Source organism: Triticum aestivum, chromosome 7A (genome assembly GCF_018294505.1).
Source record: "Triticum aestivum cultivar Chinese Spring chromosome 7A, IWGSC CS RefSeq v2.1, whole genome shotgun sequence".
In the NCBI taxonomy this organism is placed as follows: Eukaryota; Viridiplantae; Streptophyta; class Magnoliopsida; order Poales; family Poaceae; genus Triticum; species Triticum aestivum.
In genome coordinates, this window is record NC_057812.1 from 301,118,226 (window position 1) to 301,133,450 (window position 15,225).

Here is a 15,225-nt window from a genome sequence, read left to right on the forward strand (position 1 = left end):
AACCCAAGCAAATTACCATGCTGTTTAGAGAGACTCTCAAAATAATACAAGTGAAGCATGAGATTTCAATAATTTCTACAAAATAAATCCACCGCCGTTCTCTAAAAAGATATAAGTGAAGCACTAGAGCAAAATTGCCTAGCTCAAAAGATATAAGTGAAGCACATAGAGTATTCTAATAAATCACGATTCATGCGTGTCCCTCTCAAATGGTGTTTATAGCAAGGATGATTATAGCAAACTAAAAAGCAGAGACTCATATCATACAAGACACTCCAAGCAAAACACATGTCATGTGGTGAATAAAAATATAGCCTCAAGTAAATTACCGATAGACGAAGACGAAAGATGGGATGCATTTCGGGGCATCCCCAAGCTTAGGATCTTGGTTGTCTTTGAATATTACCTTCGGGTACCTTGGGCATCCCCGAGCTTAGCCTCTTGCCACTCTTATTCCATAGTCCATCAAATCTTTACCCAAAACTTGAAAACTTCACAACAGAAAATCTCATGAGATCCGTTAGTATAAGAAAATAAATCACCAGTTTTGGTACTATTGTGAACTCATTATTTATTTATATTGGTGTAATATATACTGTATTCCAACTTCTCCATGGTTCATACCCCCCGATACTACCCATAGATTCATCAAAATAAGCAAACAACATATAGAAAACAGAATCTGTCAAAAACAGAACAGTCTATAGCGATCTGTAACTCTCGAATACTCGTGTAACTCCAAAAATTCTGAAAATTAGAAAATCCTGGGAAATTTGTATATAAATATCCCTAAAAAAGATTCACTATTTTATCGTGCTTATGTTAAAAATGAGAATAGTTTTTCAGGTCGCAAAAGTTTCTGTTTTTCAGCAAGATCAAATCAACTATCACCGTAAGCCATCCCAAAGGTCTTACTTGGCACAAACACTAATTATAACACAAAAACACATCTAAACAGAATATATATGAATTATTTAACAGAAAATAAAAATATTGGGTTGTCTCCCAACAAGTGCTTTTCTTTAAAGCCTTTTAGCTAGGCATTGATAATTTTGATGATACTCACATGAAAGATAGCAGTTGAAACATGAAGAGAGCATCATGTAGCATGTGAAAAATAAGTTTAAGTCTAACATACTTCCTATGCATAGGAATTTAATAAGCAAACAAATTATCAAGACAAGCAAAAACTAGCTTGTGCAAGGAAGAAGAAAGAAATAATAGCAATCTCAACGTAACGAGAGGTAATTTACTGACATGAAAATTTCTACAACCATATTTTCCTCTCTCATAATAATTACATGTAGGATCATAATCAAACTCAACAATATATCTATCACATAAAATTTTCTCTTCATGATCCACATGCATGCAAAGTTGACACTCTTCCGAACTAGTGGGATTATCATAAAATAAAGTCATGACCTCTCCGAACCCATTTTTAGCAAAAACTTCATAAGATTGAACATTATCCAAATATGTGTGATCTAAAGTTGACACTCTTCAAAACCCACTTTCAGTATTATTGCAAACATTATTATCAATCTCATATTCGTCATGGGGCTTAAATAAATTTTCAAGATTGTAAGAAGAATCGCCCCAATCATGATCATTACAACAAGGAGTGGACATAGAAAAACTAGCATCCCCAAGCTTGGGGTTTTGCATATAATTAGCACAACTGACATTAAGATAATTTATAATAACATCATTGTGATCATGCTTTTCATTGAAGGAACTATCGTGAATCACTTCATAAATTTCATCACAATTTTCCGATTCATGAATTTCAAGCAAAAGTTCATAAAGATAATCTAGTGCACGCAACTCACTAGAAATTGGTTCATCATAATTGGATCTCTTAAAAAGATTATCAAGTGGATGAGGATCCATAAACTCTTTGCTTCTGATTTTCAATAAACACACAATTATACCAAGCAAAGGAGCAAACAAACAAAGTAAGACATTAGGGAAAACGAAAAGACAAACAAAAGAAGGCGAATAAAAAGGCAAATCTTTTCAAAAATCGTTTTGGAAGTGAGGGAGCAGAAAATGAGAGGCGAATGGAAAATAATGTAATGCAAGAGAAGAGAGTTTATGATGGGTACATGGTAGGCTTGACGTAGATCTCCCTAGCAACGGTGCCAGAAATTCTTCCTGATACTTCTTAAGCTTGCGTTGGTTTTTCCTTTGAAGAGGAAAGGATGATGCAACACATTAGAGATAAGTATTTCCCTCAGTTAAGAACCAAGGTATCAATCCAGTAGGAGAAACGCGCAAGTCCCCAATAGATGCATCTACACAAACAATTAAACACTTGCACCCAACGCGATAAAGGGGTCACTTGCAAAGGTGAGAACTGATAGAGATAAATAGAACTAAACAAAAGATAAAATATTTTTGGATTTTTTGGTTTATAGATCTGAAAATAAAAGATTGCGAGAATAGTAAATCGGAAACTAATATGATGGAAAATTGACCCGGGGGCCATAGGTTTCACTAAAGGCTCCTCTCATGAAGGCAAATAATACGGTGGGTGAACAAATTACTATCGATCAATTGATAGAAAAGTGCAAAGTTATGATGATATCCAAGGCAATGATTATTCAATATAGGCATCACGTCCATTTCAAGTAGACCGACTCCTGCCTACATATAGTACTATTACTCTACACATCGACCGACTCCTGCCTACATCTAGAATATTAAGTTCAAGAGAACAGAGTAACGCCCTAAGTAAGATGACATGATGTAGAAGAATAAACTCAAGCAATATGATGAAAACCCCATATTTTATCCTCGATGTCAACAATTCAATACGTGCCTCGCTACCCCTACTTTGTCACTGGGTGAAATCATGCAAGATTGAACACAAAGCTAAGCACCTCTCCCATTGCAAGAAAAACCAATCTAGTTGGCCAAACCAAATCGATAATTCAAAGATAAATAGAAAGATATCAAATCATGCATATAAGAATTTTGAGAAGATTCAAATAATATTCATAGATAAGCTGATCATAAATTCACAATTCATCAGATCTCGGCAAACACACCGCAAAAGAAGATTATATCGGATAGATCTCCAAGAACATAAAGGAGAACATGGTATTGAGAATCAAAGAGAGAGAAGAAGCCATCTAGATACTAACTATGGACTCGTAGGTCTGTGGTAAACTACTCATGCTTCATCGGAAGGGCAATAGAGTTGATGTAGATGCCCTCCGTGATCGAATCCCCCTCCGGCAGGATGCTGGAAAAGGCCCCAAGATGGGATCTCATGGGAACAGAAGGTTGCGGCGGCGGAAAAGTATTTTCATGGCTCTTTCTAGTGGTTCTGGAATATATGTGAATATATAGGAGGAAGAAGTAGGTCGGTGGACAACCGAGGGGGCCACAAGCCAGGGGTGCTCCCCCTAGTGCGTGCCCCTGCGGCCTGCCGCTTCTTCATGGGTCTTCTAACTTGGAATCCAAGTCCCCTGGGTGTCTTCTGGTCCAAGAAAAATCATCGTGAAAGTTTTATTCCATTTGGACTCCATTTACTATTCATTTTTTGCAAAGCTAAAAAACAAGGAAAAAACAAAAACTGGCACTAGGCTCTAGCTTAATAGGTTACTCCCAAAAATAATATAAAATAGCATATTAATGCATATAAAACATCCAAAATAGATAATATAATAGCATGGAACAATCAAAAAATGTAGATACGTTGGAGACGTATCACACTCCAAGCAAAACACATGTCATGTGACGAATAAAAATATAGCTCCAAGTGAGGTTACCGATAATGTTGAAGACGAAAGAGGGGATGCCTTCCGGGGCATCCCCAAGCTTAGTTGCTTGGGTATTACTTGAATATTACCTTGGGGGTGCCTTGGGCATCCCCAATCTTAGGGTCTTGCCACTCCTTATTCTCCTCATATCGATATCTCACCCAAAACTTGAAAACTTCAATCACACAAAACTTAATGGAACTTCGTGAGATGGGTTAGTATGATAAAGAGCAAACCATTCATTTTTGGTACTATCAAAGACAAGATTAATAATTGTTCTCACAAAATGCCTACTGTACCATATCATTTCCACAATTTATATTGAGCAATATAAGCCATAGAAACTAGAAAACAAGCAAACTATGCATCGAAAATAGAATTTGTCAAAAACAGAACAGTCTGTAATGATCTGGATAGCTACCATACTTCTGCTACTCCAAAAATTCTGAAAATTAGGAAAATGTGGGAAATTATATAGCAATCTTCCATAATAATTTTCAGTAGCATCATGAATGAATTCGACAATATAGCTATCGCATAAAGCATTCTTTTCATGATCGACAAGCATAGAAATTTTATTACTCTCCACATAAGAAAATTTATTCTCATCATTATTGGTGGGATAAATTTCAACAAAATAACTATCATGAGATGCCTCATTCAAATAATCAAATGGAGCATTAAAATCATGATGACAATTTTCATGGATATCATTGTTCGCTATAACATAAATGTCATTACCATAGTCATCATAGATAGCAACTTTATTGTCATAATCAATTGAAACCTCTTCCAAGGTAGTGGAATCATCATTAAATAAAGTCATGCAATCATTATAACAAATTTGCACATCAAATCTCGGGGGACTAAAAATATCATCTTCATCAAACATAGCATCCCTAAGCTTATGGCTTTGCATCTCATTAGCATCATGGATATTCAAAGAATTCATACTAACAACATTGCAATCATGCTCACCATTCAAAGATATTTTGTCAAACATTTTATAGAATTCTTCTTCTATCAATCGTGCACAATTTTTCTTTCTATCATTCTCACAAAAGGCATTATAAAGATGAATAATATGATGCAACCTCAATTCCATTTTTTGACTTTTCTTTCATAAAACCAAACTAGTGATAAAACAAGAAACTAAAAGATTCAATTGCAAATCTAAAGATATACCTTCAAGCACTCACCTCACTGGAAACGGCGCCAAAAAAGCACTTGATGTCTACTACATAACTTTATTCTTGTAAACTTGTGTTAGGCCTCCAAGCGTAGAGTTTTGTAGGACAGTAGCAATTTTCCTTCAAGTGGATGACCTAAGGTTTATCAATCCGTGGGAGGCATAGGATGAAGTTGGTCTCTCTCAAACAACCCTGCAACCAAATAATAAAAAGTCTCTTGTGTCCCCAACACACCAAATACAGTGGTAAATTCTATAGGTGCACTAGTTCGACGAAGAGATGGTCATACAACTGCAATATGGATAGTAGATATTAATTTTTTTGTAATAGTAACAATAAAAAACAGCAAGGTAGAAAGTAACAAAAGTGAGCACAAACGGTATTGCAATGCTTGAAAACAAGGCCTAGGGTCCGTACTTTCATCTCATAACAATGCTAATATAATTGGATCATATAATCACCCCTCAATGTGCAATGAAGAATCACTCCAAAGTTCCTATCTAGCGGAGAACATACGAAGAAATTGTTTGTAGGGTAGGAAACCACCTCAAAGCTATTCTTTCTGATCAATCTATCCTAGAGTTTGTACTAAAATAACACCAAGTTACCCTTTCCGATTGATCTATACAAGAGTTTGTACTAAAATAACACCATATGATACACATCAACCAACTCTAATGTCACCTACATACTCCAATGTCACCACGAGTATCCGTGAGTTGATTATACGATATTTATCAAACAATTTCAGATTCATAATATTCAATCCAACACAAAGAACCACAAGGAGTGCCCCAAGATTTCTACCGGAGAAACAAGAATGAAAACATGCATCAACCCCTATGCATAGATTACCCCAGTGTCAACTCAGGAATCCGTGAGTTGAGTGCCAAAACATATATCAAGTGAATCAATATGATACCCCATTGTCACCACGGGTATTTATAGCATACATCAAGTGCTCTCAGATCCATAAAAGTATACAATCCGATAACAACGAAACCTCAAAGGGAAAACTCAATTCATCACAATAAGATAGAGACGGGGAAACACCATATGATCAAACTATATTAACAAAGCTCGCGATACATCAAGATCATGCCAAATCAATAACACGAGAGAGAGAGAGAGATTGAACACATAGCTACTGGTACAAACCCTCAGCCCTGAGGGTGGACTACTCCGTCCTCATCATGGTGGCCGCTGGGATGATGAAGATGGCCACCGGTGATGATTTCCCCCTCTAGCAGGGTGCCAAAATAGGGTCTAGATTGGTTTTTTGTGGCCACAGGGACTTGCAGCGGCGGAACCTCTGATCTAGGGTTATTTCTAGAGGTTTCTGTATATATAGGATGTTTCAGCGCTAGAATCATGCAAAGATGGGCAACAAGGGGCCCACAAGACACTAGGGCGTGCCTGAGGGGGCTGGCGCGCCCTGGTGCGTTGTGTCCACCTCATGGCTCTTCTGGCCATTGCACAAAGCTTCTAGTGCCTCTTTTGTTCCAAAAAATTCGTCAAAAAGTTTCGTTGCATTTGGAGAACTTTTGTTTCTGCACAAAAGACACACCACGGTAGTTCTGCTGAAAACGACGCCAGTCTAGGTTAGTTCCATCCAAATCATACCAAAACCATATAAAATTGTTGTAAACATGACATGAATACTTCATAAATTATAGATACGTTGGAGATGTATCACTCGCTTCTGCAACGGCAGCGCTGCTGTGACGGCGACGATGTTGGACAACCATGTTGCTTGGGGAAGATGGTTCCGGCTGTGGTTGCCATGACAACGATGCTTTTGCAATGGCAGTGCTACTGCGATGATGATGAGTCAATGACGCCAATTTTTTATAAGCCAGTGGGATGGTTGGGTGCGCGTGTGGTCGATGGAGCAGTGCCTGAAAGTTAGGCAATCGAAAAGTTCCATCCAACGGTGCAGCGCGGGCTAATCGGGCGGCTAGCGAGGCGGCTGATCCCACGCGGGGATTAGGCGGATTATGCCTAGCACTGGCCATATGTTTTATATCATTGTGAAAATAGAAAGCACTCTTGGTTTGGTTGGTTAGCTCTGTTGTCCTGTAGGTGTGTGGTCTCATGTTTGAATCCCACCTTGCGCAAACTTTTTTGTTCGCGTTTCTCTTTGATGATCTGCTGACATGCCGGACCCAAACATGCATAGTATGCTGATGTGGCATAGTCAGGATTGTATTGAAGCGTATTCTCGTATTTGAAGACCGTAGTGAAGCACTCCGTAAGTTCAAGGACCATGGTGTTACACGTCCAAGAGTACAAGTACTGTAGGTGTAATTATCTCATCGTACTACCATGTGAGCCCCCACAATGGCTAATGATGTGCCCTCACTATGGTTCTTGCTGGCGCTGCATCGCAACATTCTTCACCGCTGGCGCTAGACCACAACATCTGTCGTGGCCGCCGGGGCTGCATCGCAACACCCCCCGCGCTGCGTAGCAGCTTCCGCCGTTGTCGCCATGCGGTTGGGGACGTCAGTGGTTTCTTCTGCCGCCATGACGACGGTGGTGGATGGCGATGTTGCTTGGTTAGGACAGTTGTGGCTGCTGCCATGACGATGTCTCTTCTGCAACATCAACGCTATTGCCATGATGGCGGCGACGAACATCGATGCTGCTTGGAGACGGTAGCTGCTGTTGTTGCCATGATGATGTTGCTTCTGCAATGGCAGCGTTGTTGCCACGAAGACATCGGTGGATGGTGATGCTGCTTGGGGACGGGGGCTGTTACTGCTGCTGCCATGACAACGACGCTTCTGCAACGGGCTGCTGCGACGATGATGGCAGCGGACGACAATGTTGCTTGGAGACGGTAGCTATTGCTGCCATTAGGACGTTACTTCTACAATGGCAGTGCTGCTGCGACAACGATGGCTTTGGACGGCCATGTTGCCTTGGGCAAGACGGCTCCTGCTGCGGTTGCCATGACGATGATGATTTTGCAACGACAACGCTGCTGCGATAACGATGAGCCGATGACATCTATTTTTTCTGAGCCAGTGGGATGGTTGGGTGCGCGTGGGAACAATGGAGCAGTGCGTTAAAGTTAGGCAACCCAAAATTTCCAGCCAACGGTGTAGCGCGGGCTAATCGGGCGGCTAGCGAGGTGGCTGATCCCACGCAGGGATCAACCAGCTTATGCCTAGCACTGGCCATATGTTTTAGATCATTGTAAAAATAGAAAACACTCTCGGTTTTCTTGGTTAGCTTTCTTGTCCTGTAAGTGTTGGTCTTATGTTCGAATCCCGCCTTGCACAAACTTTTTTTTCTACATTTCTCTTTGATGATGTGCTGACATGCCGAACCCACACATGCATAGTATGCTGATGTGGCATAGTCAGGACTGTATTGAAGCGTATTCTCGTATTTGAAGACTGTCGGTGTCAAAACCGGCGGATCTCGGGTAGGGGGTCCCGAACTGTGCGTCTAGGCAGATGGTAACAGGAGACAAGGGACACGATGTTTTTACCCAGGTTCAGGCCCTCTTGATGGAGGTAAAACCCTACTCCTGCTTGATTAATATTGATGATATGGGTAGTACAAGAGTAGATCTACCACAAGATCAAGGAGGCTAAACCCTAGAAGCTAGCCTATGGTATGATTGTTGTTCATCCTACGGACTAAAACCCTCCGATTTATATAGACACCGGAGAGGGGTAGGGTTACACAGAGTCGGTTACAATGGTAGGAGATCTACATATCAGTATCGCCAAGCTTGCCTTCCACACCAAGGAAAGACCCTTCCGGACACGGGACGGAGTATTCAATCTTGTATCTTCATAGTCCAGGAGTCCGACCGAAGGTATAGTCCGGCTATCCGGACACCCCCTAATCCAAGACTCCCTCAGTAGCCCCTGAACCAGGCTTCAATGACGACGAGTCCGGCGCGTAGATTGTCTTCGGCATTGCAAGGCGGGTTCCTCCTCCAAGTACTTCATAGAAGATTTTGAACACAAAGGTAGTGTCCGGCTCTGCAAAATAAGTTTCCACATATTGCCATAGAGAGAATAATATTTACACAAATCTAATCTGGTGACGTATTCCGTAGCGTGACATCACACCATGGCCAAGTCTTTATTCGAATCGTTTTACTGTCCCACCTCAGCGCGTTTAGCGAGGCGGTTTCCTTGGCACGTCTTGTCAAAGCAGAGATCATGTCCCCTTATTCCGGGATTCTCATCAATACGGGCGTGGGTAACCCAACCGCGCCATTGATTACGGCGCTTGGGAGATAAGTGAGTTTTACCAGGCTGGTGGGGACGCATAGTCGCATCTTCCCATATAAGGGGATAACGATCCACCTTTTCATCCACACCTTCTTCCTCCTTTGCCTATCCATTTCCACGCACTCGAGCTCCAGCGCCCAAGTCCGTACACCCCACCTCAACCTTCTCCAGCCATGTCCGGAGCGGGAGGTAAGTGGATGGTCTCCTCCGTCACGGAGGGACACATCAAAAAACTGAGGAAGGTCGGATACTTGTCTAACAACATTGTGCACCGTCTTCCCGAAGAGGGGCAGCTCATCCCCACCCCTAGGCCCCATGAGAGGGTGGTGTTCCTCCCCCATTTCCTCCGCGGACTGGGCTTCCCTCTCCACCCATTTGTCCGGGGGCTCATGTTCTACTATGGCCTGGATTTCCACGATCTGGACCCGAACTTTGTCCTCAACATCTCGGCGTTTATCATCGTGTGCGAGGCTTTCCTCTGCATCCGCCCCCATTTCGGCCAATGGCTCAAGACTTTCAATGTCAAGTCGAAGGTGGTGCACGACACCCAGGCGGAGTGCGGAGGCGCCATGGTGGGAAAGATGCCCAACGTCCTATGGCTCGAGGGCTCCTTCGTGGAGACCATAAAGGAGTGGCAATCGGGGTGGTTTTACATCACCGAGCCGCGCGGCCCTGAATGGGTCGCAGCCCCCGAGTTCCGATCCGGACCCCCTACACGGCTCACCTCCTGGAAAGAGACGGGCCTGTCGTGGGGTAAAAAAGGAGAGCTGACCGGACTCCAAACATGCGTCCAAACCCTGGTGGACAAGAAGCTCAAACTTGTCAACGTAGTCCAGGTTATGCTCATCCGCCGGATCCTCCCGTGTCAACAACGGGCTTTTCAACCTGTGGGAGTTCGACCCGGCGCAGCACCGGACTCTAAGTAGGCTCTTCGACACGATGTACGAAGATGCCTGGAAGGTGCTTTTCAAGGGCGCCGAGGCCCCCGCATCCGCTACCGAGGATCGCGGATTCAGCACGTAGCGTCACACTAATGCGGTAAGCTGTTTTTACCTTTTACAGGGTATTAGTTTTTCATAGTTTGACTCCATGCGGGATCTAAGCTCCCTTACCTTTGACAGGATTGGCAGGAGACGTCCGGACAGATCAACTGTCCGGCTCCTTTGCCCGAAGGCCCAGCGGACGCTCGCTTGGCAAAGCTGCTGGTTCCGGCACCCTATGTGGTGCCGGAGAAGAAGGCCAAGAAGACGGCCGCGGGGACTCGAAAGAGTGCCCGGCGCCTGGAGGTGTCGGATTTATCATCCGATGACTCCAAGCCGCACTCCTCCCGTGAAGACGAGGAGGAGGAAGAAGAGACCTCTCCCCCTCCAGCGGGGGCAGGGAAGAAAAGGAAGGCCTCCCCAACTGGGGAGGCCGAAGGGTACAAGAAGGGGAAGACCCTTCCTCCGGACTGCTCCACCAACGCCGACGACGGCGAAGAGGAGTGGCCGCTCAGGGCCAAGCCCCTGGCGAAATCGTAAGTATCCGGATACCAGAGTGATTCATAGTATTCCTCCATTGCATAGCTTTTCCTTACGTCGAACATGTTTATGCAGTCTACCCCAAGACCAGCTCGACGTGTCGTCGAGCGGTTCCCTGGATTCGTCGGATGTGAATTCGCTTCCGATGGCTACCTCCCCCCACCCTACGGACGACGCCGAGGTGGCATCCCAACAGGTACCAAGCCAGGAGGAGGTGGTCCCGGAGGCGCCGCAAGGCGACCTCCCAGACTCCAGGCGCAAAGGGGATAGAACCCCCAAGGGCTCCGAGTCCGGCCTTGAGCCGGACACCGCGCTGGAACCTTCAACGATTCCAGACTCTAGTAGGCAGCCTCCTTCCAAGAGGAGCAAGCCTACCGAGCCGGTGACCTCCGTCCAACCGGAGGCACCGGACAATTTGCTGGAGGTGCTTAATGGTGCCTCCATCGACGAGGAGCACCACACTAGTATGAGTGCGGTGATCCAGAAGGTTCAGTCCACCAAGAGCGGACTGACTGAAGCCTATGCCAGCCTTCTAACAGGCTTTGAGGTAGGTAAAGAATATGTAAAAATATTACCGCATAGACAGTAGCCCCTGATGCTCTGTTCGGCGTTCGGAAAGAAAAGCCGAATAGAGTATCTAATAACATTCGCAAGAGTCTAACATAATCAAGTCAATATGCGTATGCAGCCTTCGCTGCTGGCCTCCGCCGCACTGACTGCGGAGGTGGATACGCTGAAGCAAAACCTCGCGTGGTCCGAGAACGAGCTCGGCCATGCCAAGAGGCAACTCGAGGAGAAGGAAGGTAAGTAATACCTTGCGCAAGTATATAGAGAAGATGTGGTTGCAAAAAATGACAGGATCAACGTGCTATTATAGGGGCCACGACCGAGGTGGCAACCCTTAAGAAAGCGCTGTCCGAGGCCAAAAACAGAGCGGCCGCAGAGCGCACAGAGAGAGGGAAGCAGGAGGCGCGGGTGGAGGAGGTGCAGAAAGAGCTCCAGGCTCTCGTGAAAAAACACTAGAGTTTGGAGCTTGACTCAAAGATGCAAGCGTCCGAGCTTGCGGCAGCCCTCGAAAGCGCGAAGTCTGCCAAGGCCGAAGCCCAGAAAGCCCTCCAAGAAATTGAAGCGATGAAGAAGATAGCGGCGGGTAAGGCATTCATTATGCAAAGCAAGCACGTGAAAGTGAATTACTTGTTACTTACCCGAGTCCGGAGCTCTCCAGGAGCATTCGCAGATTTGCCCCGCAGTGCGTCTGATGCCGCCGCCTACTACCGATCCGAGGAGGGGAGCTCGACGGAGAAGGTGTTCTGGTCTCAGTATGCTGAGGCCGGACACCTGGTGCCTTTGAGCGACCAGCTGAAGCAAATGGTCGAGCTCCACAAGGTGGCCGAACAGGCCATAAAGGGCCTCATAGTTCGGCTTTGGCCTGGAGAGGCTCTGCCTGGGAGCTACTTCGGGCTGGTGAGGCGGCTGGTGGATGCCTGTCCACGGCTTGAAGTAATCAAGCGCTCCGTCTGCATCAAAGGTGCCCGTAGGGCGCTTGTCCGTGCTAAAGTGCACTGGGGCAAGATGGATGCGGAGAAGCTGGTGAAGGACGGGCCGCCGCCGGGCAAGGAGCATCGCGTCCCGGAAGCGTATTATGAGGGCGTCCTGAAGGGTGCCCGCCTTATAGCGGATGAATGCTCCAAAGATGTAATTTTTGAGTAAACTCGCATTTGTGATCCTGTACGCTGAAAACTTGTTCATATGCGCTAAGCAACGCTTTTGAATTTAAAATATTACCTTCTGTGCGGCTGTTTATCAAATTTGAGAGATGGCGAGTCGTCGGCTTCTGCCCCCATGCCATGAGTGCTGGGGTGTTCAGGATAAACATGAGCGCTCCTTTTCCCATTCTTGGGTCCTTCGAGGGAGGCGCTCAACACAACGAACAAGGCAATCGGACTATAATGCTTGAACACTCTCACTTAGCCATAGAATTCTATAATTTTAAATTTCGGCGAAGCCCCTAGTGTTCGGAAGACCGAGTTCGGGGCGCTATCCACGCCTAGGCCGGATAAAGCCGACTCCTCGCTCTAAGCGGCATAAGTCTTTAGGGACTCGAGAACCTCTCGAACAGCAACCAGCTCTCGCCTCATCATGACGGTCAGTTTTAGCTTTCTCTACTGAGGTGCTTAGCCCAGCTCAACTGGGGCACAATCGCAGTAGTTCTCCTAGTGCTACCTTAGCCGATATAACGGAACGTAAGGTACCAAAACATAGGAGCCGGGCAAACCCAACTATTGACCCAAGACATGATTCGGAGCCGATGCATATAATGCTATAAGTTCGGGGTGCCGCACTTGTGAAAGTGTTCGGACTTCTCACACCGTATTGTGGGGTACTTAAGCCCCTGGCGTATTGGCCGTACCAAAGTGTACGTGTGCAACATGTCATTAATGAACATATATTCGTAAAAAAGAGTAATGCAATAATAGATGGAAGCTATGCATTGTTTATTTAAAAAAGATGCGATCAAAGCAGAACGATACAAATAGTGCAAAAGATGGGACTATTTAACATGTCCTTTCCAGGGGCGAGCTGCGGAATGTTATGTGAAACAGGTATACTGCTCGTTATAGAGACCACCTTAGAGTTCCATAGTGCGGCGTAGCTTTCTGCTTCCTTGGTTGTATCGTTTGTGCGGCAATTGTACTGCCGGACAAGCCTTCCGAAGAATGGAGTCCTGAAAATAAGAGAAAATTAAGAAGTCGGCAGCCCCTAGTGCGGTTTAAGCCGTGTTTCGAGCGTGCCGTGACGGTGCCCCTCCCCCTTTGCCCATGGTATTTCCAGAGCGTAGTTATGTACGTGCAACACTGGTTTCGCAAGTTTGCGAGGGCTGGGGTTGGGGCCGCATTGCTACGCTTGCTCGGAACGTGCCAGGCGGTCTTGTTGTAGGTTACTCCAGGCGCGCTTGACGGTGTTCAGACGTTTAATGGCCGGACTGGAGAATTGCCTTGAGAGGCTGTTTTGTACTTCCGCTGCGATAGCCGCCGTATGCTCCTCCGTTCGGAGAGAGCGTTCGGTGTTTCCATTGACCGTGATGACTCCTCGAGGGCCTGGCATCTTGAGCTTGAGGTATGCGTAGTGCGGTACCGCATTGAACTTGGCAAATGCGGTTTGCCCGAGCAGTGCGTAATAGCCACTGCGGAATGGGACTATGTCGAAGATTAACTCCTCGCTTCGGAAATTATCCCGAGATCCGAAGACCACTTTAAGTGTAACTGAGCCTGTGCAGTTGGCCTCTACACCTGGTATGACACCTTTAAAGGTCGTTTTAGTGGGTTTAATCCTCGAGGGATCGATGCCCATTTTCCGCACTATATCCTGGTAAAGTAGGTTCAGGCTGCTGCCGCCGTCCATAAGGACTCTAGTGAGGTGAAATCCGTCAATAATTGGGTCTAGAACCAATTCGGCGAATCTGCCATGATGGATGCTAGTGGGGTGGTCCCTTCGATCAAAAGTGATCGGGCAGGAAGACCATGGGTTGAACTTTGGGGCGACTGGCTCCATCGCATATACGTCCCTTAGCGCATGCTTCCGCTCCCTCTTGGGGACGTGGGTTGCGTATATCATGTTCACCGTCCGCACTTGTGGGGGAAAACCTTTCTGTCCACTGTTGTTCGGCGGCCGGGGCTCCTCCTCGTCATCGCTATGCAGCCCCTTGTCTTTGCTTTCGGCATTTAACTTGCCTGCCTGCTTGAACACCCAACAAACCCTGTTGGTGTGATTGGCTGGTTTTTCTGGGGTTCCATGTATCTGGCATGAGCGGTCGAGTATTCGGTCCAAACTGGACGGGCCCGGAGTATTTCTTTTGAATGGCTTTTTGCGCTGACCGGGTTTAGAGCCTCTGAATCCGGCATTAACTGTCGTATCCTCACTATTGTCGCCATTAATGCGGCGCTTTTGCTTGTTGCGATGCGACCTGCCACTGCTGTCCTTGGTATCCGAATTACCAGGGCTCTTGGTCATGTTATTGCTGCAAGCTAGCCAGCTGTCTTCTCCCGCGCAAAAGTGGGTCATAAGTGTCGTGAGGGCTGCCATAGATTTTGGCTTTTCCTGTCCTAGGTGCCATGCAAGCCACTCGTCGCGGATGTTATGCTTGAAGGCTGCTAGGGCCTCTGCGTCCGGACAATCGGCGATTTGATTTTTCTTAGTTAGGAACCGTGTCCAGAATAGTCTGGACGATTCCTCTGGCTGATGAATTATGTGGCTTAGGTCATCGGCGTTTGGTGGTCGCACATAAGTGCCCTGGAAATTGTCGAGGAATGCGGCCTCCAGGTCCTCCCAACAACCAATTGATTCTGCTGGCAAGCTGTTAAGCCAATGCCGAGTTGGTCCTTTAAGCTTGAGTGGGAGGTATTTGATGGCGTGTAGGTCATCACCGCGGGCCATGTGGATATGAAGGAGATAGTCCTCGATCCATACCGCAGGACCTATTGTGCCATCG